Source organism: Aethalodelphis obliquidens, unplaced genomic scaffold (assembly GCF_003676395.1).
Source record: "Aethalodelphis obliquidens isolate GAN/ISIS:26980383/991018 unplaced genomic scaffold, ASM367639v1 scaffold85, whole genome shotgun sequence".
In the NCBI taxonomy this organism is placed as follows: Eukaryota; Metazoa; Chordata; class Mammalia; order Artiodactyla; family Delphinidae; genus Aethalodelphis; species Aethalodelphis obliquidens.
Window position 1 is genome coordinate 2,065,916 of NW_020838029.1, and position 24,051 is coordinate 2,089,966.

The window sequence follows — 24,051 nt, forward strand, 5'->3', positions numbered from 1 at the left end:
CTGACATTAATAATAATTCCCACATGAGCTCACTGTGCCTTAAAAATTGATGTTGGATAAGTTTCTCCTGGATGTTAGATACTCAGACTACTGCCAGTGCAGCTGCCTCTGGCCACAGCTTACGATTGCTGCTCTTCTCAACTTGCACATGCCTGTGGGATGAAACATTCTGTCTCTAGGACTGGTGGGCAGAACAAGATGACAGGTCTAAATTAAGAACTCAGGACTTCATGGAAGATATTTGCTTTTCCTGGGCAGTGCAGGAGGTGTGGGATTAAAGAGGATGAGAAAGACAGCAGCTGGTCCATGCCCTGCCCATTCCTCTCCTTGTGAGCCTACCCAGTCACCCACGTGCAGAGGACTGGCAAAAATCAAAGTAGTTGCTCAGTCTGGCCGTGAGAACAGTACTTTCTTTGAAAATCAAGCTTCTAATCTGTGTAGTGCCCTCATCATTTCCAGATGTTTGGCCTATAATTCAGATGTTGCTTTATCATTTGGTGCTGGCTTTCAGCCTTCTCCTTCCTGGCCTGGCCCAGGGATACTCCTATCTCAGCTTTCTCTTGCCCATAATCTGCTTCCAAACTATGAAACATCTTATCTTCCTCCTGTCCAAGTATTTGTGAATTCTGCATTCCTCAGAATGGTAAGTGGTCCCAGGTCCAGCTCTGCCATCAGAAACATGATCCTCCCCACTTCCAAACTCAAGGTCCCAATCATATCATGAGGATTTGGTCAATCTCTTTGATTAGTGGTTCTCAGTATAGGCTGCACCTTGGGAGCTTCAAAAAAACACTTATACCTGGGTCACATTCCTGAGATTCTGATGTATTTTAAAAATTCACCAGGTGATTCTCATGTGCAGCCAACTTTGAAAATCATTGTTTTAAGGGCTCTTTTTGGCTCTTGTATGTTTCACCTGAATATAAGGTGCAGTCAGAAAAAAGTCTTTCTGTTCCCCCATATTCAGAGGGAACTTGGTGAGGGAGTAACCTGGGGCCTACCCATTTTTTTTCTGGAAATAATAGGTGATAGAGTTAAAAGGGCTGAGGGTGGAATGGTTCTTTTAAAACATGTTAGATCATGTCATTTCCAACCTCAAAATCCATCGATGCCTCTCCACCTCACTCAATAAACTAAAGTCCTTATAACGGTCAATGAGGTTTTAGATGATCTGCTTACCACCCCATCACCTCTTTGACTCCATGATCTACTATTCTTCCTATTATTCCCTTAACTCCAGCCATGCCAACCTCCTTGCTCTTCCTCAAACTAATCAGGAAATGCTTCCACCTTAAGGCCTTAACACTTGCTGTTCCCTTATTCAGGCATGTTTTCCCCCAGATAACTACATGGCTACCTTCCTCATCTTCTTCAGTTCTTTGATATAAATTATCTTCTTAGTGAGGTTTCTTGACCACTGTTTCAAAACTGCAAGTTCCCTCCATATTCCCTATCCCTTCTCCTGTTTCATTCTTCTCAGTAGCACTTGTGACCATCTGACACACTTTATCTTATTTACTTCTTTATTGCCTGTTTCTACCCCAACTAGAATGTAAGCACCATGAGATCATGGTCCTGTCGTGGTCACTACTTCATCCCCCATGCTTAGAACAGTGCCTGGCATACAATAGGCACTAAATAAATATTTGTTGGATGAGTGAATGGTAAAAATTTACAAAATAACGGTAACAATCTTCTGAGTGAAAGGTTTCACAGTTTTAAAGGGTTTAATATCAGTTAGCTCAATATGTCCTTCCAGTAACCCTGAGAATAAGCCATGGATTATTATCACCAATTCATAGATTTTAAAAACTGTGGCTTAAAGAAAAAAATGCCTCTAAATTTATTTAACTAGCATTAAATAAAGCCAGAACTCACAGGTGATTTAAGACTCATGAGTTTGGCATGCTTTCCAAGGCAGTATTGAACTCTAAAATAGGGAATGGAGGTCCTCCCAGGCTGTCACTTAAATTTACTATTTCATCAGCAATCTTTTAGGTTGGGACAAAGGTATTTTTTGAATACTAATATGTGTTTAAAGAATGGCTAGACAGGGTTTCTGCTCAAGCCCTAGGATACGAGGGCCAGGACAAAGATGGTAGCAGTAGAAACAGGAAGGAAGTGATGGTGGGAGATACAGATCTTACAAAGTAAGTTCACAGGACCTTACAATTACATGGATGTGAGAGCCAAGAGAAAGACATAAGTCAGAGAAGATTCTGAGGGTTTCTTCCTGAGAAACCAGGAGAAACTCAGGGTGCAAAAAGTGTGAAAGGGGAGTTGCTTGTTAGGAAAAAAAGAGACAATGCACTCAGTTTTTCAAACTGTTTTAAGTATGAAAAGTTTGAGGGGACAAAGGACCATGTCAGTTGTGGTGCCTAGCAGGCAATTAAAATATGTAGAACATAGGTTGGGGCTAGAGATAAGTCAAATGCATAAAAATACCAGCTCGTGGATGCACATCAGAATCGTCTGGAGTACTTTAAAACATACCTATTCCCTAGACCAATTAAATAAAATCTTCAGAAGGTAGAGCACCATTGGCCTAGGTAAATCATGGCAGAGGCTTAGATGAGCAAAGAAAAATGCTAAGAACAAAACACTAAGGGACATCCATATGTGAAGCTGGTAGAGGAAGATTAGCCAGCAGTAACCAAGAAGGGGAATCCAGGGAAGAAAGAATAGAACTCAGATGGGACAGTACAGGACAAAGTTTTAAGAAGTAAAAGATGAGCAGCAGTGTCAGCTGTTGGTGCAGGGAGGTGAAGGAGCATCAGGACTGGAAATATATTATTTTGTTGGTATGTGACAAAAATAAATTGTCTTAATATTCAAGTATATCACAATATGTGCATGGAATAGAAATAATTCAGAGACCACAGGTGGTTGTTACAGTTTTTAACAAGCTTCTCTTTCCATTTCCAAAGTGGCTGAAGAAATACAACTGTTAGTGATAGCAACATTTGGTCCAGTAATGTCAGGATTAGTATATCAACAGAGGAGAATGAAGGAAGCTGTGCAAAATTAAGGAAGTCACACCTATTTACCTTGTTCTTTATTCTGGTGTACAGAGCAACAGATAATGGCTCAGCAAGAATAAAGATGCTGGAGTAGAAAAGTAAAGAAAATTTTATTATAAACAATTGTCACTGTACAGATAGAATTAATATCCAGTTGGACAATTTCAATTCAGCCAAAAGCAAATGTTAACCATGTGAGTTAAAATTTTTCTCCTTCAAAACATGTGGAAGCACACACATCCACAACAAAAAAGCACAAATCTAGAAAAGACAAACATAACTTAAAAGACTGTAAATTGAGGTGGAAAAAAAGCTAAAAAATATATAAATATTTAGTTAGTGTCTGGAACTGCTGAAAAAAATTGTTAAAGGGAGGGGAGAAAAGAACTGTGTAGCCAAGAATATGGTGATATAATTAAGACCAGCAATCTTTGGGCTGATTATGAGAGGAAAATATCACTTTAATGATTGCTGAAACAGTCTTCCCAAGTGGGAGCAAAGGTACGGAACTACGCTGGATGATGTTCAAGGGAAAAATGAGATAATGTATGTGAGAGTGCTCTGGAAACTCCAAATTGTGCTACACATGTGAGGGGTTGCTATGAGTGTTGTTTCTATTCCACCCAGAGTTTGGGAGCAAAGGACATTGGAGAGAGGCTACAGGCCAAACAACCAATACCCAAAACCCCTGCTATTGTTCCACAGTGTCCCTAGCCAAAGTGAGTCACATTCATGTACTGACCACCACAAGATACAATGAAATTAGTGGTATCATCAAAAATTAGTTACATCGCCAGCAGTACTAGGTGACTTTCCACAGAGGATATGCTTTTGACTGAGTTCTCCCAGCTGAAAACTGGATTAATGGTATGATTTCTTTACAGGGCTAGGAGCTGGATAAAACTCAGTCAAGTGCTCTCATTTCTGATTTTTATTAATGTTCTTTGGTCTTGCCCTACATTCTCTCCACCCTGTCCAGTTTACCAACTATCTGGAATAGTTGTATCTCTCTGAAGATGTCAATAAGAACAGTGCCTTTTCTCCCACAGCAATCATGTACACTATCCCTTGGGGATCCCATGTATCCCCCTATCATGTACACTATCCCTTCCTCATAGGCCAGAAATATCCTAAAGAAACAGACATACAAACTGATGAGCATTTGCAAGCACAGCTCAGGGCTACTTATCCTTCCAATCTGAATGGGAGAATCAGTCCATAGAATGAAGCCTGTCTGTACAGAATGAGATATTGATGCCAAAATATTTCTTGCCTTTTATTTTTTAGACTTCCTAAGAAAAAGAAAGGTGGCGGGGTAGTGGGGAAAAGATGAAACTGATACAACAAGAAGCCTATGATTGCATATGTAAATGCACATTCTATAAAACAATGTTCAGAATTGTACAGTCTTAGATGGGAGCTTAAAACTCATCTTAGTCCCAGCTTCCTGTTGCCCAATAAAGAAATATCATCCATATGTACTTGAACTCACCTCAAGTAGAGTAACAGACACCTCAGTACTCATACGACAGCACATTTCATTATGGTTTATTTTTTTTCTCCTCTTTGGTAACTGACTAAAACTTCAAACCATCAGATAATTGAAAACATATTCTCATGGAATCCCAAAAGGATTCTTCAAGACAACCTAACCTCATTCCCTTGATGTTCCATATGGGGAGACTGAGGTCCCTCTAGAAGGGATAAAATTTCCCCCAATTCACATAGTTGGTCAGCACAGAGCCAGGACTAGAATCTAAAGTCTCCAAATTTAGGGCCCAGTGCCAAAATTAAAAAACAAAACAAAACAAAACAATACTGACCTTGGAGTAACAAAAATCTGGTTTCTAGTTTTGTTCAGACACTTACTAACTAAATGATCTCTAGCAAGTTTCATTTTCTTTGAGACTATTTGGCTACCTGTACAATTAAGACAAGAGGACCTGGACCTTCCCTAGTTGGGGTGAGGAGTCAGTGGGATTATGGATTTGAAAGTACCTGGCACACAGTGGGAACTTAAGAAATAATTTACAAAGGAACTTGTCACATTCACCCATCCTGTTCCTTTTACAGTGTTTCTGATCACTTTGAAGGTGCCATCATCACCCCACCTTATATAGCTCAAAGCCTCAGAGTCTTATTTGACTTGACAGCATGCTATAAGAGAAATGATGAAAAAGCTGGGCTGTTTGACTTGGGAATGAAAGATGAATGGGGATCTGTTTTATGGTTTTCAGATCTCTGAGGAACTATCATGGAAGAGAATGAGCAGACTTGTCTGAGTGGCCCCAGGGAGAATGACTAGAACCTCTGGAAGCCAAAGGGAGACTGAGTTCAGTTTAACAAAAGGAAGAACTTTTGCAGAGTCAAGGCTTTCTATGAAGGGAATGGACTCTCTCAGAGATCAGTAAGTACACTCCCTTTGAAAGTATTCAAGCAGAGACTAGCAAAGATGTTATAAGGTGAAGTCAATTGGGGTGAAAGAAAATTATGATTCATGAACTTTCTACTATGAATTTTCTACCTACTATGCATCAGATACTGTGCTAGATACTTCACAGGGATTATTTCTTTTAATCCTTCCAACAAAACTATGACATGTCTACTATTCTCCCTTCAGACTGAGTTTTGGAGACGTTCAGTATTTCTCACTGGGGTTACTACTGGTATTATAAGTGAGTGGTGCTCAACATCACTAATCATTAGAGAAATGCAAATCAAAACTACAATGAGGTATCACCTCACACCAGTCAGAATGGCCATCATCAAAAAATCTACAAACAATAAATGCTGGAGAGGGTGTGAAGAAAAGGGAACCCTCTTGCACTGTTGGTGGGAATGTAACTTGATACAGCCACTATGGAGAACAGTATGGAGGTTCCTTAAAAAACTAAAAATAGAACTACCATAAGACACAGAAATCCCACTACTGGGCATATATCCTGAGAAAACCATAATTCAAAAAGAGTCATGTACCACAATGTTCATTGCAGCTCAATTTACAATATCCAGGACATGCAAGCAACCTAAGTGTCTATCGACAGATGAATGAATAAAGAAGATATGGCACATATATACAATGGAATATTACTTAACCATAAAAAGAGACAAAACTGAGTTATTTGTAGTGAGGTGGATGGACCTAGAGTCTGTCATACAGAGTGAAGTAAGTCAGAAAGAGAAAAACAAATACCATATGCTAAGACATATATACGGAATCTAAAAAAAAGGTTATGAAGAACCTAGGGACAGGACAGGAATAAAGACTCTGACATAGAGAATGAACTTGAGAACATGGAGAGGGGGAAGTGTAAGCTGGGACAAAGTGAGTGAGTGGCATGGACATATATACACTACCAAATGTAAAATAGATAGCTAGTGGGAAGCAGCCACATAGCACAGGGAGATCAGCTCGGTGCTTTGTGACCACCTAGAATGGTGGGATAGGGAGGGTGGGAGGGAGACGCAAGAGGGAGGAGATATGGGGATATAGGTAAATGTATAGCTGATTCACTATGTTGTAAAGCAGAAACTAACACACCATTGCAAAGCAATTATACTCCAATACAGATGTTAAAAAAAAAATAAGTGGGTGGGAAGAACAATAGTTTGCTGTCTCAACCTGGTTGGTACTAAATTCAGTAGTACTTCATTCTTTGTGCAAAAAAATCCCACTCTCAACACGTATCTCTAAATGCCCTATGGATATCGTATTGATCCTGGTTGGGAATGATGGATAAATAATATGCTTAGGATCACAGACAGCAGGTAAGTAGCAGACCCAGGACTTGAACAAGCTGTGTTTAACTCAGAAAGTAGATATCCTTTCTATTTGTACCATCCACAGAAATGGATGGAATTGGGATTGGAATACACAACATTTTAAAGTCTAAACCAATCCCAAGAGATAGTGATTCTCTCATATTCCTCTCTTTTCAATCTCATATAATTTATCAACTTCTAAGTTCTGCAGATCCAACTTCTGTGATGTATTGTTAAATTCATTGCCTCCTTTCTACTCCCATAGTCACCACCTCAGTTCAGGGTCTCATTCCCTCTCTGCATCTAGTTTATCTACATCTCATGTTTTCCTATTCCAATTCAGTTAACTCATGTTTACCAGATTATTCTTCCTGAAACAGAGATTTATATTTTTTCTTTAGCTCAGAAACTTTCAATGATTTTCCACAGTGTGACGAATTGAACAGAAAATCTAGCATCCAAAAGTCTTCCACAGTTTTTCATCAATCTACCATGTCAACTTTAACTTTCACTTTCCACGTAATTGTACTCTAAAATCCAGTTCAGCTGGTGTTCTTTTCACATGCTCTGAGTTTCCCTGCCTCCAAACAGTTGTTCCTGTTTTTTTCCTGGCTTGGACTGCCTTCTCTCCTGCCTCCACCTGTTGAAATCCTATCTGTGTTTCATGGCCCATCTTAAATAATAATAATAGTTAACATTTATTGAGTGCTTATTTTGGTCAAGCCACTGTGCTAAGTGTGTGCAAGTATTTCACATGGATTATCTAATTTAATCCTCACAAAAACTTGATAAAATAAGCTCTATTTTTATATCCATTTTAAACTAGATTAAAACAAAATTCAGACAGGGAAAAGTAATTATGCTTGTCCAATGTCACACAAGTTAATAAATGGTAGGATGGGATTTGAACTCAAGTAGTCTGGCTCTGGAGCCCTGAAAGATGATACAATGTCAAAACACAAACAATCAAAAAACACTTTCTGATTTACTCTGGCTCAACTAGATGTGATCCTTACCTGACAATACCAAAGCGTACTTTAACTGGACCTTTAAAGCTATTTTGTGTTATATTTATTTATTCTTATACCCATGATGAGGTCCCAGTGGGCATAGACTATGTCTTAGGCATCTGTCTGTCTCACACAGTGGTGGCACAGAGTAGGTGCTCAGTGAGTCTGTTATGTTTAATTGAAGGTATGTTGGGGTGAAAGAGGGGACAGGAGAGTTATGTAGGGGAAGATGCCCATACTCTCCTGCCTTAGCCACCCTGCAATGGTTTCATACTGGTCAGCACTGCCAACACCTGTCCAAACAAGACCTTGCAGTCTCTGCTTCCCCAGCCTAGTTTCTGGCGGGTCTCTACTTGTCCCCCAGTTCTCACAGCTGCCTCGGCCTTTTGGCCAATGTTTGATGTAAAGCAGGATCAAAATATCACTGCCTTGGGCTCAGTTTCCAGGAGTGAGGGATCAAGTGAAACCCAGCCGGATGGGTGAGACTGAAAGCCCCCAAATAGAGCTTGCAAACTCTTTACACAAGCCCCGACTTGCCCAGGGGCCACGTGGGTAGGCCAGCCACTCAACGTCCCTCGGGATGCTTCACAAATCTGATCCAACTCCTCCCTCCCTCCCCTAAGCTCGTAGCCTCCTTGTCTTTTCTCTTCCTTATCTCCTAACTGGAGATACTCAGGGTGTTTCGGCGGGTCCACACATGTTCCCAGAGGCCATAATGGTCCAGTACAAGCCTACTCCAGGGGAACTGGCTCACCAAGGCCATCAGGGTATTAGCTCAGGTCCATGGCACCCTACACAGCACTCTCTGGATACAGATGGATGGGCAGACAGACAGCCACAGGACACCTTCCCAGCCATTCTGACTTTGTAGCACCTTAGCAGGGTCATCCTAACCTGATCCTGAACTTGCATCTCTAGGCCCCACAGGTCCAAGCCACCTTGCCATGCCAGAGGGTGTTCCCACACTTACCCTGTAAATAAATGTATGGATGGATCTTGCTCCAGTGACGGAATCCCTGGACAAACGTACCTCAGCACAGGCCAGACATCCCACCAAGCCCCCACTTCTCAGCTGCCAGTCTCCATACTACACTCACAGTAGATGAAATTCGTTACAATCAAAGCTCTGCTCTGACTCATTTCACATCCACATGTAGCAACAACAGCCAGAACCTATTCTCTTTTCCTTTCATGCTACGCCTACTTCTCCGCCCCCATGAAGCAGCTATTGGACCACTTGAGTGTCTAGGTGTGGCTACACAAAGAAGTTTCACCCCTGACAGTGAGAGTGGGGGAGGAGTTGGGGAAGAGTGGGTGAATAGTGACCAAGCCACGCCTTTGGCAAGAACTGAAAAGCTTCAGGGACTGAAGCAGGGAGAGAGGTAATGGAAGCAGGAGAGACTGTGGAGCTGAAGTTAAGATCTGTGGTGTCAAGGGAGGATTGGTGTCTTCATGGCAGAGTGTCACTTCCTCATATAAGCCTCACTAATCAAAGTCCTGCCCTGTCCACTGCGCTCTGTTTATTTTCTTACTGGCACTGAATTGTAATCTGTAATAATTATTGATTAAATTCCTTGATTGTTTAATATCTGTCCTTTCCCTTCCACTAATTGGTAAGCATCATGAGCTAATACTTAATAACTAACACTTATGCAACACTTGCTATCTGCCAGTCACTCTTCTCAATATTTTACATATATTAGCTCATTTAATCCTTATAACTACCCTAGTTTTATTCACAATTTAGAGATAAGAAAACTAAGGCATAGAATGATTGCCCAATTGTCAAACAGCTAGTAAGTGACAGGGCTGGGAAGGAGTCTGGTACACAGGAGAGGAATAAATAAACTAGAGAACCAAGTGTAAACGACAAAATGGGAGAGGTCAGAAAGACTTTGAATATGTTGAACTTAGCCAAAGAGCCCTACAGATGAAGAAATGTGAGCTGGCAGCAAGGGGACCCTTTAGCCTGGGTGTACTCTCCCACCTGACACAACCCTGCTGCCTTTTAGTTTTTCAACACAAGTCCTTTCCAGCTAAGTTGGGAACATTCTTCAAGGTCAGGATTAGGGGCCTTTCAACAACCCTAGCCTCAAGAGCTCCCCCTCCCTTGCTCCCTATGAGCCATGTCTCTCTCTCTCTTTTTTTCTTTAACTTTATTTTTTATTTTTAAAAAATGTTTATTGGGGCTTCCCTGGTGGCGTAGTGGTTGAGAGTCCACCTGCCTATGCAGGGGACACGGGTTCATGCCCCAGTCCGGGAAGATCCCACATGCCGCGGAGTGGCTGGGCCCATGAGCCATGACCGCTGAGCCTGCGCGTCTGGAGCCTTTGTTCCACAACGGGAGAGGCCACAACAGTGAGAGGCCCGCATACCACACACACACACACACACACACACACACACACACACACACATACACACAAAGTTTATTGGAGTATAGTGGATTTACAATGTTGTATTAGTTACTGCTATACAGCAAAGTGAATCAGTTATACATATACATATATCCACCCTTTTTTAGATTATTTTCCCATATAAGCCATTAGAAAGTGTTGAGTACAGTTTCCTGTGCTATACCTTATTATTATAACCTTATTAGTTATCTGTTTTATATATAGTAGTGTATATATGTCAATCCCATCTCCCAATTTATCCCTCCCCCCCTTTCCCCCAGGTAACCATAAATTGGTTTTCTACATCTGTAACTCTGTTTCCATTTTGTAGATAAGTTCATTTGTATACTTTTTTTTAGTTTCCACATATAAGTGATATCATATGATATTTCTCTTCCTGTTTATGACTTACTTCACTCAGTAGAACCATGCCTCATTTTAAAACTCCTCTCTCACTGGTATCTTTATTATTTACCTTCCACCTTATGTCCAACCCTTCTACCCCACAAACATATTTGAATTCTTCCCACTGCAAAATAAAATCTCCCCCACTGCCTCCTCCTAAAATAATAGCCTCATCTCTCTTCCTTCCTCAGCCAAATTTCTGGCCAGAGTAGTCTCCACTCACTGTTTCCATGTCTTTACTTTCCATTAGCTTCCCAATTTATTGCACCCTGGCTTCCAGCCCAATGTTCTTTCCCTGAGATCACAAGTGACCTTTTTTACTGCCAGATTTTAGGGAACATTTTCACTCATTTTCGTATTTATCTGCAGTTTCTTTCCAGTGCTAGCCACTCTTTTCTTTGGGAAACATTCTTTCTTGTGTTGGAAAACACTACTCGGCTCCTGGTTTCCCTCTGTTTCTCTTACCCTTCTTTCTCAGATTGTGTCACTGGATATTCTCCAGTATCTCATTCTATAATGTTGGTGATGCTGGGGCCCTCACAACACTTTATACATACAATATCATTTATCCCACAGAACAACTCATAAGTATTATTTTCCTTATTTTATACATGTGGCAACTCTGGATCAGACAAGTTAACTGAATTGTGCAAAGGTACACAGCAAGTACAAGCTTAATCCAGAACTATAACTAGTACCTGACTCTAAGCATGTTACATCATGCTGTCTTGTTCCAGTGAGTAAGGACATGGCATAGCAATAGAGTGGCTTTGGAGTCTGAATTGGGATCCCAGATCTGTCACTTAAAATTTGCATGCTGTGTGATCTTAGACAAGTACTTTAACCTCTCAGAGATTCAGTTTCCCTATCTATAAAATGTGGAAAGAAACAAGCTTGCTGGGAAGATTTGAGAGGAATATATATATAGACTTCCGAACCCAGTTCCAGACACAATAACTGAGATCTGTTAGAATGATAGTGGTAATGAGGACTATAATTGTCAACCTTTTCCCCCTAACTAATTTTCCTACCTTTTATTGTTAGTCTAACCTTATTAGTCTATTTTCTTGTCACTAGTTCCTAATTTTATTTGTTTTTGCCTGACTCAGTCCTCCTCTGAGAGAATGTAATTTCGACTGAGGCAATTAGCCAAACTCCTGTGTTTTCTCTACACCCTACCTTCTCAGGCATAGGATTGGAAATTCAGCACACACCAACCAGAAGGCTGTGCAACTCTGACTCTTCTACACATGTATTTGCTAATAATATTACTTTAAAACAATAGGTAGCATAGTCCTCTAGAGTTCTTTACACAGGTATCTCATTCAATCCTTATAACCATGGGAAGGTGCCATTACTATTACCATGTCAATTTACTAATTGGAAAGGGAAGAATTACCATCTCTTGGATGTGTACTATATGCGGGCACTGAGATAGGCAATTTATATGTTATCTCACTAACCCTTCAAGAGCACTTCCATGATCTGGTGATTATTACGTCCATTTTAAAAATAAAAAAAAATAAATTGGATATATAAAACATTATGTGACATCCAAATGAGCACAGAATTGCTAAGCAGAGTTGTTGAGATTTGAACTTGAATTTTCTAAGTCCAACCCTGAAGCTCTTTTTAGTATACCATGCTATTTCTCACCTACAGACAGCCTTGTGGGGACAGAAAACTATCACTGTGGATGCAGAAAAAGATTTAGATACTTCATTCTAAAACTCTACTTATGGGATGAGGGCCATAGGGCTTTGAAGCAGCATTTCTGCAAAATATTAGGATTGTTTAGGTCAGTTCAATTTCAAACGGAATTCACAGCATGATATGCCTGGCACAAAAATAAATAAATAATAAATTAATTAATAAATACATAATAGGAGAAAGAATGGCAACACTAAGGGGTACACAATTGTATAAAAGATTCATAATCATATAAGAGATATATCTAGTGTCCACAGGGCAGGTTCTAAAATTCTTATTCTTCTTAGCTTTTGTGAGACAACCAGACACTCATTTCATTGCCATCACCCACCACTATGTTTGGTTTGAGAAGACTCAAGAAGACTTGGTCACTTTCTGCCAACATCTGAAGGGCTGTCACAGGGTAGAAGGAACTGATGAGATTTGTATCTTAAGGGGGGAAAATGAGCCCATATGGGTAGAATGTACAGGCAGACAGATTTATACTCAGTATAAGGAATTGTTTTCTAATAATCACAGTGAAGGGTCAGGTCAGTCTCCAGGGCTCCAGATAACAGTCTTTCCCATTTATCTTCACTAATATAATGTTACCAGCCTGGAGTCGGCAGCTAAGGTCATTTTCCTCAGTGTGTGTCTCCAGCCTGCCTGGATTCAGAGTGATTCCTCTAGGGGAGAGTTTAGACCTAAGATTCCTTTCCAGCCATCTCTCAAGACCTCTCCCTAGCAGGGCTTTGTGGGCTTTGGCTGTGCTTCCACTCAGAGTGAGGTGCAAGTTGGCCTCTTATGGGAAAGCTCAGAAAGCTCAAGGCAAACCAGGAAGGCTAGAGGAGGTAGTGAATGTAGGCTTAAGTGTAGAATCTACAGGCAGAGTTACTACTGAGGCTCAGGAAGCAGGTCTCTCCAGATATATCCCTAGAAACCAATCAGCACCTAGGATGGAGGTGAAGGCAATTTTAGGGCCTGGACTTAGAGATAGGGGTAGGGCAAAGAGAAGAAGTTGCCAGAAAAAATAACTGCCCAGTCTTCTTGGATTTCCAACTATTCTTGAGTACTACATATTTCTCCCAAGTTACTATCAGGCCCTGTTCTAATTTAATTTTCATAACAGCTTTATTAGATAGGTACTATGATTATCATCCTTAACTTTCAGATGAGAAATCAAGATAGAGTGGCTAAGGAGTTCGTTCATGGTAATACAGCCAGAAAACTCAATGGATTCAAGAACTCTCACTCAGGTCTCTGGCAGCAGAATCATCATTACCTGGAAACATTTTTTCAATGCAAATTCTCTAGTCCCAGCCCAGATCTAATGAATCAGAAATTTCCAGTGTTAGGCCCAGAAATCTGTGTTTTAACAAGCTCTCTAGGATGATTCTGATTCCAACTCAAGTTTGAATACCACTGTTCTAAAGCACTAAGTGAAATAATTTCTCTCCTTCCCAATTAGAGGGTCCTCCCATCTTCCCTGCACAGCTATTCTAAACTTCTACATTTTCCCTGAAGTCCCTATTTTGGCACCTAGTTATCAGTCCAGAAAAATGAACCCCTATCCTTATCATCAAGAAACAGATGCTATTAGGTATGAAGTCCTTCCACCACTTTCCCTTATGCCAGTAAGTTTCTCTCTCCATCCATTCTGGTCTTTCCTCTTGGTGGAGAGGAGGAGAGCATGAGCCTCTTCTCCCTTCCCTGTTCCCTATGGACCATGCTTTATTTTTAACCCCTCTCTCACAGGTATCTTTATTATTCACCTTTCCTCTGTATCCAGCCACTCTACCCACAAACATATTTGAATTCCTCCCACTGGTGGAGGAGAGACCCTTCCCTCTTGACTCCTTAATGAATTACTATGCCTCTCTTTATTTCAAAAGACTTCAAGATTCTCCAGCCATAACCCCATGCATACCTGCACCCAACAACTTCCTTCTAACAACCTCACTCCCTCATCCCAGCCTTCCGCCTATGGAAAACTAGCCTCATTAAGCTCAGAGGTCCCCCCAACCTGATCCACCTAGAAACAAATCTTCAACACCAAAACACCATTTTTTGTTAGGTCAGCCCTGCTGGGGAGCCCCTACACTTAAGAATTGAGAAGAAGAATTCACCCACTTCCTTTATCACTACTATTCCCAAGAACCTGCATGACAGCTTCCCACTGTGTATGGCATAAACTTTGAAGCCTTTTGATGCATTATTCTGATAATAACAGTAATAGCTATAATTTTGAGCATCAAGTGTCTAGAACTATGTTAAGTACTTTGTCTGAATTATCTAAGCCTCAAAGGAATCTTGAGGTACACCTATCTCCAGGCTCTGAGAGGTTAAATGACTTACGTAAGGATATGCAGTTAGGCAATAGCAACATCAAGATTTAAACATAGCCTGTGTTCTGACAACAAACACCTTAATAACATTAACTACCATTAAATCACTGTATAATATATACTATGTATTATGCCAGGTATATTTTGAAAATAGTAGTAAGACTAGTAGTAGTCCATTTATCAAGGACCTAATATGTGCCCTGTGCTACGTTAACCCCTTTCATTTCATATATTATTTCATTTAATACAATGGCACCATGAGACAGAGCTGATATTTTTGCCTCTTGGATGATGCAACTAAGACTTAAAAAGTGATAAGTCTAAGGTCATTAAGAGAGAAGGCACAAAAAACTGGGTTTGGAACAAGGTGCTTTTGACTGAAAATTCTTTGTTCTTTCAACTAAAGCATCTTGGCTCTTATCAATCAATAATGAAATGGGATTAAAATACAGTAGAAAGGGCATGAGCTTTAGTGAGGACAGTTCTGAGTTCAAACCCTGAGTTGTGACTTTGATCAAGTTTCTTCATGTGAAATATGTTAGGAATACAGTAAGTCCCCTACATACGAACCTTCAAGTTGTGAACTTTCAAAGATGCTAACATGCGTTCCATCAACGTCAGGCGTGAGTGAAATTGCAGCTTGCCCTTCATCTCCTAGTGCTGATGATCCTTCACCTCTGCCATCTCCCACCTCCCCTCCCTCCTCCAGTCAGTAACTCTTTTTGCCTATTCACTCGATGCCAGCCTCTGTATGCCAGCTGTTGTACTGTACTACTGTACTTTTCAAGGTACTGTACTGTAAGATCAAAAATGTTTCCTTTATTTTTTGTGTTTGTTTTTTATGTATTATTTGTGTGGAAAGTATGATAAACCTATTATAGTACAGTATATTACTATATAGCCGATTGTGTTACTTGGGTACTTAGGCTAACTTTGTTGGACTTAAAAACAAATTGGACTTACAAATGCACTCTCAGACTGGAACTCGTTCGTATGTAGGGGACTTACTGTATCTTTGGTTCTGATGTCCCACCCTTTCTATATCTCATTCCCTTGTTTTGGTTTTGCAAATTCTAGTACCTCAGGCTTTGGTTGGTTGATAATAAAAATTTTCTGCCTTGTGCCTACCATAAAAGAAAAGGAGTGGGCTCTGGTCCTTTGTGTGAGTGGTGGGTGTTCTGATTCCAATTCATACACACCACCAGTGAAAGCCATGGATAATTTCATCATTAGTTACCTAAGAAGGAAGCACACCTTACCAAACAGAGCATTAATTTTTCCTAGGACAGAGTTTAGTCCCACATGAGGAAAGTATGTATTCCTTGTTGACATTGTTTTGTCTCTGATAGTTTTGGGAAATAATAGTCTTGTAATTGTTATGCTTTCTAAGCTTAGCTTACATTACAAGAGGTATGGAAATCTATATTTCAGACACCTTCATGTGTGACATTGGTTTCAAGTAGATTTTTTTCTGGTCTCCATATCTTTTCCTTAATAGAAGAGAAGAGAGTGGGGCCTAATCTCATCTTGAGATCTGTCATATATCTATGACAAAGGAGAGAGTGAACAAGGGGTACATATCATTATTGTGAATAGAGGCAAAAATAAACAAATGACAAACATAAAATATAATTTTAAGTATTGATAAACACTAGGAAGAAAAATAAAATATGGAAAGGGAGTGTATGATGGGGAGTAGCTATTTCAGATAGGATTGTCAGGGAAGGCCTCTCTGAGTCAGTGCTATCTGAGCAGTGACCTGAATGATGTGGGGAATCAAACCATGAAAAGGTCTGGGGAAAGAGTGTTCCAAGATGAGTGAAAAGCAAAGGCAAAGTCTTAGAGATGGGATGCTCAAAGAATAACAAAAATGCCAGTCTTAGAGGTCAGAAACTGGCAAATAATGAAGGACCTTGTAGACCATGGTAAGGAGTTTGGATTTTATTTTAAGTGTGATGAGATGCCACTGGAGGGTTTTGGTCTGAGAAATATTATTTGAATTCTATTTCAAAAGGATGACTGTGGTTTAACTGTGGACAATGGACCTTATGGGGCAAGAGTGGATATGAGGAGATATGCTAAGTGGCTGCAGAAGTAGCCAAGGCAACAAATAATGTTGGTTTGGACTTGGATGAAAGTGTTAAGAAACAGTTGGATTCTGTATTTGCTTTGGAGTTAAGATTTAGATGATTTTCTACATGATTGGGCAGTGTGAAAAAATTGGGATCAATGATGATTCCTAGGTTTAGGCCCACGCAAGTGGATGAATGGTGATGACATTTATTCAGATGAGAAGACTGGGGGAGAAGCAAGTTTTATGGGGGTAGGAAATCAAGTGTGTGGTTTTGGACATATTAACTTTTTTTTTTTCAAAATTGTGATGATTGCAACTGATATTTTTTCTTGTTTTTTTCAATTAATTTTTATTGGAGTATAGTTGATTTACAATGTTGTGTTAGTTTCTGCTGTACAGCAAAGTGAATCAGTTATACATATACATATATCCACTCTTTTTTAGATTCTTTCCACATGTAGGATATTACAGACAATTGAGTAGAGTTCCCTGTGCTATACAGTAGGTTCTTATTAGTTACCTATGTTATTTATACTGCAAACGTGTATATGTCATGTTTATATATGACGTGTATATGACATAATGTGTATATGTCAATCCCAATCTCCTAATTTATCTCTCCCCCCGCTTCCCCCTTGGTAACCATAAGTTTGTTTTCTACACCTGTGACTCTATTTCTGTTTTGTTAATAGGTTCATTTGTGCCATTTTTTAAGATTCCACATAAAAACAATATCAGTTTGTATTTCTCTGACTTACTTCACTCAGTATGACAATCTCTAGGTTCATCCATGTCACTGCAAGTGGCATTATTTTGTTTTTTTTCTGGCTGAGTAATATTCCATTGTATGTATGTGCTACATCTTCTTTACCCATTCCTCCATCAAAGGACACTTCAGTTGTTTCCATGTCCTGGCTATTATAACTAGTGCTGCAATGAACATTGGGGTGCATGTATGTTTTTGAATAACGGTTTTCTCCAGATATATGCCCAGGAGTGGGATTGCTGGATCATATGGTAGCTCTACTTTTAGTTTTTTAAGGTACCTCCATACTGTTCTCCATACTGGCTGTACCAGTTTACATTCCCACCAACAAAGTAGGAGGGTTCCCTTTTCCCCACACCCTTTCCAGCATTAGACGTTTGTAGATTTTTTGATGATGGCCATTCTGACTCGTGTGAGGTGATACATCATTGTAGTTTTGATTTTTATTTCTCTAATAATTAGTGACGTTGAGCATCTTTTCAGGTGCCTTTTAGCCATCTGTATGTCTTCTTCGGAGAACGTCTATTTACATCTTCCAGTCACTTTTTGACTGGGTTGTTGGTTTTTTTGATATTGAGCTTCATGATCTGTTTTTATATTTTGGAGATTAATCCTTGTTGGTTGTTTTGTTTGCAGTACTTTCTCTCATTCTGAGGGTTGTGTTTTGTTTTATGATTTCCTTTGTTGTGCAAAAGCATTTAAGATTACTTAGGTCTGATTTGTTTATTTTTGTTTTAATTACTTTAGGAAATGGATGGAAAAAGATCTTGCTCTGCTTTATGTCAAAGGGTGTTCTGCCTACAATTTCCTCTAAGAGTTTTATAGTGTCTGACCTTACATTTAGGTCTTTAACCCATTTTGAGTTTATTTTTGTGTATGGTGTTAGGGAGTGTTCTAATTTCATTGTTTTATACGTAGCTGTCCAGTTTTCCCAGCACCACTTAGTGAAGAGGCTGTCTTTCTCTATTGCATATTATTGCCTCCTTTGTCATAGATAAGGTGACCATAGGTGTGTGGGTTTATCTCTGGAATTTCTATCCTGTTCCATTGATCTATATTTCTGTTCTTGTGCCAGTACCATGCTGTTTCAATGACTGTAGCTTTGTAGTATAGTATGAAACCAGGGAATGTGATTCCTCCAGGTCCGTTTTACTTTTATCTCCATTGCTTTTCTTTCATATTCCATTATTTTTAAATTATTTTTTTACATCTTTATTGGAGTATAATTGCTTTACAATGGTGTGTTAGTTTCCACTTTACAACAAAGTGAATCAGTTATACATATACATATGTTCCAATATCTCTTCCCTCTTGCATCTCCCTCCCTCCCAACCTCCCTATCCCACACATCTAGGTGGTCACGAAGTACAGAGCAGATCTCCCTGTGCTATGTGGCTGCTTCCCACCAGCTATCTATTCTATGTTTTGTAGTGTATATATGTCCATGCCACACTCTCACTTTGTCAGAGCTTACCCTTACCCCTCTGCATATCCTCAAGTCCATTCTCTAGTAGGTCTGTGTCTTTATTCCCACCTTACCCTTAGGTTCTTCATGACATTTTTTTTCTTAGATTCCATATATATGTGTTAGCATACAGTATTTGTCTTTCTATTTCTGACTTACTTCACTCTGTATGACAGAATCTAGGTCCACCCACCACACTACAAATAACTAAATTTTGTATCTTTTTACGGTTGAGTACTATTCCATTGTATATATGTGCCAAATCTTTATCCATTCATCTCATGATGGACACATAGGTTGCTTCCATTGCTTGGCTATTGTAAATGAGCTGCAATGAATATTTTACTACATGACTCTTTTCAATTATGGCTTTATAAGGGTATATACCCAGTAGTGGGATTGCTGGGTCATTTGGTAGATCTATTTGTAGTTTTTAAGGAACCTCCATACTGTTCTCCATAGTGGCTGTACCAATTCACATTCCCACCAGCAGTGCAAGAGTGTTCTGTTTTCTCCGCACCCTCTGCAACATTTATTGTTTCTAGATTTTTTGATGATGGCCATTATGACTGGTGTGAGATGATATCTCATTGTAGTTTTGATTTGCATTTCTCTAATGCTTAATGATGTTGAACATTCTTTCATGTGTTTGTTGACAATCTGCATATCTTCTTTGGAGAAATGTTTATTTAGGTCTTCTGCTCATTTTTGGATTGGGTTGTTTGTGTTTTTGTTATTGACCTGCATGAGCTGCTTAAAAATTATGGAGATTAATCCTTTGTCAGTTGCTTCATTTGCAAATATTTTCTCCCATTCTGAGGGTTGTCTTTTGGTCTTGTTTATGGTTTCCTTCTCTGTGCATAAGCTTTTAAGTTTCATTAGGTCCCATTTGTTTATTTTTGATTTTATTTCCATTTCTCTTGGAGATGGGTCAAAAAGGATCTTGCTCTGATTTATGTCATATAGTTTTCTGCCTATGTTTTCTTTTAAGAGTTTAATAGGTTCTGGCCTTATATTTAGGTCTTTAATCCATTTTGAGCTTATTTTTGTGTATGATGTTAGGGAGTGATCTAATCTCATACTTTTACATGTACCTGTCCAGTTTTCCCAGCACCAGTTATTGAAGAGGATGTCCTTTCTCCACTGTACATTCCTGCCTACTTTATCAAAGATAAGGTGACCATATGTTCATGGGTTTATTTCTGGGCTTTCTATCCTGTTCCATTGGGCTATTGTTCTGTTTTTGTGCCAGGACCATACTGTCTTGATTACTGTAGCTCTGTAGTATAGACTGAAGTCAGGGAGCTCTATTCCACTAGCTCCATTTTTCGTTCTCAAGATTGCTTTGACTATTTGGGGTCTTTTGTGTTTCCATACAAATTGTGAAATTGTTTGTTCTGGTTCTGTGAAAAATGCCAGTGGTAGTTTGATAGGGATTGCATTGAATCTGTAGATTGCTTTGCATAGTAGAGTCATTTTCACAATGTTGATTCTTCCAATCCAAGAAAATGGCATATCTTCCATCTATTTGTATCATCTTTACTTTCTCATCAGTGTCTTATAACTTTCTGCATACAGGTCTTTCGTCTCCTTAGGTAGGTTTATTCCTAGATATTTTATTCTTATGTTGCAGTGGTAAATGGGAGTATTTTCTTTATTTCATTTTCAGATTTTTCATCATTAGTGTATAGGAATGCCAGAGATTTCTGTGCATTAGTTTTGTATTCTGCTGCTTTACCAATTCATTGATTAGCTCTAGTAGTTTTCAGGTGGCCTCTTTAGGATTCTCCATATATACTATCATGTCATCTGCAAACAGTGACAGCTTTACTTCTTTTCCGACTTGGATTCCTTTTATTTCCTTTTCTTCTCTGATTGCTGTGGCTAAAACTTCCAAAACTATGTTGAATAATAGTGGTGAGGGAGGAGGGGAAGATGGCGCAAGAGTAAGACACGGAGATCATCTTCCTCCCCACAGATACACCAGTAATACATCTACACATGGAACAACTCCTACAGAACACCTACTGAATGCTGGCAGAAGACCTCAGACCTCCCAAAACGTAAGAAACTCCCCCACGTACCTGGGTAGGGCAAAAGAAAAAAAGATAAAACAGAGACAAAAGAATAGGGACGACACCTGCACCAGTGGGAGGGAGCTGTGAAGGAGGAAAGGTTTCCACACACTAGGAAGCCCCTTCGCAGGTGGAGACTGCAGGTGGCGGAGGTGGGGATCTTTGGAGCCGCAGAGGAGACTGAAGCAACAGGGGTGCCGAGGGCAAAGTGGGGAGATTCCTGCACAGGGAATCGGTGCCGACCAGCACTCACCAGCCCATGAGGCTTGTCTGTTCACCAGCCTGGGCCAGCGGGGCTGCAAGCTGAGTCTCGGGCTTTTGTTGGATCCCAGGGAGAGGACTGGGCTTGGAGGCGTGAACATAGCCTGAAGGGGTTAGTGCACCACGGCTGGCTGGGAGGGAGTCCAGGAAAAGTTCTGGAGCTGCCGAAGAGGCAAGAGACTTTTTCTTCCCTCTTTGTTTCCTGGTGCGTGAGGAGAGGGGATTAAGAGCACTGTTTAAAGGAGCTCCAGAGATGGGTGTGAGCTGCGGCTAAAAGCGCGGACCCCAGAGATGGGCAGGAGATGCTAAGGCTGCTGGTGCCACCACCAAGAAGCCTGTGTGCAAGCACAGGTCACTATCCACACCACCCTTATGGGGAGCTGTGCAGCCCGCCACAGCCAGGTTCCCGTGATCCAGGGACAACTTCCTCAGGAGAATGCACGGCGAGCCTCAGGTTGGTGCAACGTTACAGTGGCCTCTGCCACCGCAGGCTCGCTACACACTCCATGCCCCTCCCTCCACCTGGCCTGAGTGAGCCAGAGCCCCCGTATCAGTGGCTTCTTTAACCCCACCCTGTCTGAGCAAAAAACAGACGCCCTCCAGCGACCTACATGCAGAGGCGGGGCCAAATCCAAAGCTGAGTCCCTGGGAGCTGTGAAAACAAAGAAGAGAAAGGGAAATCTCTTGCAGCAGCCTCAGAAGCATTGTATTAAAGCTCTACAATCAACTTGATGTACCCTACCTCTGTGGAATACATGAATAGACAAGGAAGCATCCCAAATAGAGGAGGTGGATTTTGAGAGCAAGATTTATGAGTTTTTCCCCTTTTCCTCCTTTTATGAGCTTGTGTGTGTATGCTTCTGTGTGAGATTTTGTCTGTATAGCTTTGCTTCGACCATTTGTCCTAAGGTTCTGTTTGTCTGTTTTTTTAAAAATTTTTTTCTTAATAATTATTTTTGAATTTAATAACTATTATATTTTACTTTATTTTACTTTACTTTATCTTCTTTCTTGCTTTCTTCCTTCCTTCCCTCCTCCCTTCCTTCCTCCCAACATCCCTCCCTCCCTCCCTCCTTTCCTTTTTCTTTCCTTCTTTCCTTCTTTTCTTCTTTCTTCCTTCCTTCCTTCCTTCCTTCCTTCCTTCCTTCCTTTCTTTCTTTCTTTCTTTCATTCTTCCTATTTCTACTAATTCTTTCCCTCTACTTTTTCTCCCATTTAGTCTGAGCCATGTGGATGGAAGGCTCTTGATTCTGAAGCCAGGAGTCAGTGCTGTGCCTCTAAGGTGGGAGAGACAACTTCAGGACACTGGTCAACAAGAGAGCTCCCAGCTCCACATAATATCAAATGACGAAAATCTCCCAGAGATCTCCATCTCAACGCCAACACCCAGCTTCAATCAATGACCAGCAAGCTACAGTGTTGGACACCCTATGCCAAACAACTAGCAAAAGAGGAACACAACACCATCCATTAGTAGAGAGGCTGCCTAAAATCATAATAAGTCCACAGACAACCCAAAACACACCACCAGACGTGAACCTGCCCACCAGAAAGACAAGATCCAGCCTCATCCACCAGAACACAGGCACTAGTCCCCTCCACCAGGAAGCCCACACAACCCACTGAACCAACCTTAGCCACTGGGGACAGACACCAAAAGCAACGGGAATTACGAACCCACAGCCTGTGAAATGGAGACCCCCAAGCACAGCAAGACAAGCAAAATCAGAAGACAGAAAAACACACAGCAGATGAATGAGCAAGATAAAAAACCACTAGAGCTAACAAATAAAGAGGGAATAGGCAGTCTATCTGAAAAAGAATTCAGAACAATGATAGTAAAGATGATCCAATATCTTGGAAATAGAATAGACAAAATGCAAGAAACATTTAACAAGGACCTAGAAGAACTAAAGAGGAAACAAGTAGTGATGAACAACACAATAAATGAAATGAAAAATACTTTAGATGGGATCAATAGCAGAATAACTTAGGCAGAAGAACAGATAAGTGACCTAGAAGACAAAAGAGTGGAAATAAATACTGCAGAGCAGAATAAAAAAAAAATGAAAAGAACTGAGGACAGTCTCAGAGACCTCTGGGACAACATTAAACACACCAACATTCGAATTGTAGGGCTTCCAGAAGAAAAAGAGAAAAAGAAAGGGACTGAGAAAATCTTTGAAGAGATGATAGTTGAAAACTTCCCTAATATGGAAAAGGAAATAGATAATCAAGTCCAGGAAGCACAGAGAGTCCCATACAGCAAAAATCCAAGGAGAAATATGCCAAGACACATATTAATCAAACTGTCAAAAATTAAATACAAAGAAAACATATTAAAATCAGCAAGGGAAAAACAACAAATAACACACAAGGGAATCCCCATAAGGTTAACAGCTGATCTTTCATCAGAAACTCTGCAAGCCAGAAGGGACTGGCCAGACATAGTTAAAGTGATGAAGGAGAAAAACCTGCAACCAAGATTACTCTACCCAGCAAAGATCTCATTCAGATATGATGGAGAAATTAAAACCTTTACAGACAAGCAAAAGCTGAGAGAGTTCAGCAACACCAAACCAGCTTTACAACAAATGCTAAAGGAACTTCTCTAGGCAAGAAACACAAGAGAAGGAAAAGAACTAAAATAACGAACCCAAAACAATTTAGACAATGGGAATAGGAACATACATATCGGTAATTCTCTTAAATGTAAATAGACTAAATGCTCCCACCAAAAGACACAGATTGGCTGAATGCATACAAAAACAAGACCCATATAT

At 40.2% G+C, this 24,051-nt stretch overlaps 1 protein-coding gene across 4 annotated transcripts in view; it reads right to left on the minus strand.

The window, feature by feature from the left end:
- EDA2R (ectodysplasin A2 receptor) overlaps positions 1-8,927 on the minus strand; it is a 69,528-nt gene extending 60,601 nt beyond the window's left edge. For all 4 annotated transcript variants that reach the window (XM_027093571.1, XM_027093569.1, XM_027093570.1 and 1 more), the window contains exon 1: positions 8,763-8,927. The gene's annotated coding sequence lies outside the window, so the exon portion shown is untranslated. The remainder of the gene's footprint in view (positions 1-8,762) is intronic.
- Between the last annotated feature and the right edge of the window lie 15,124 nt (positions 8,928-24,051).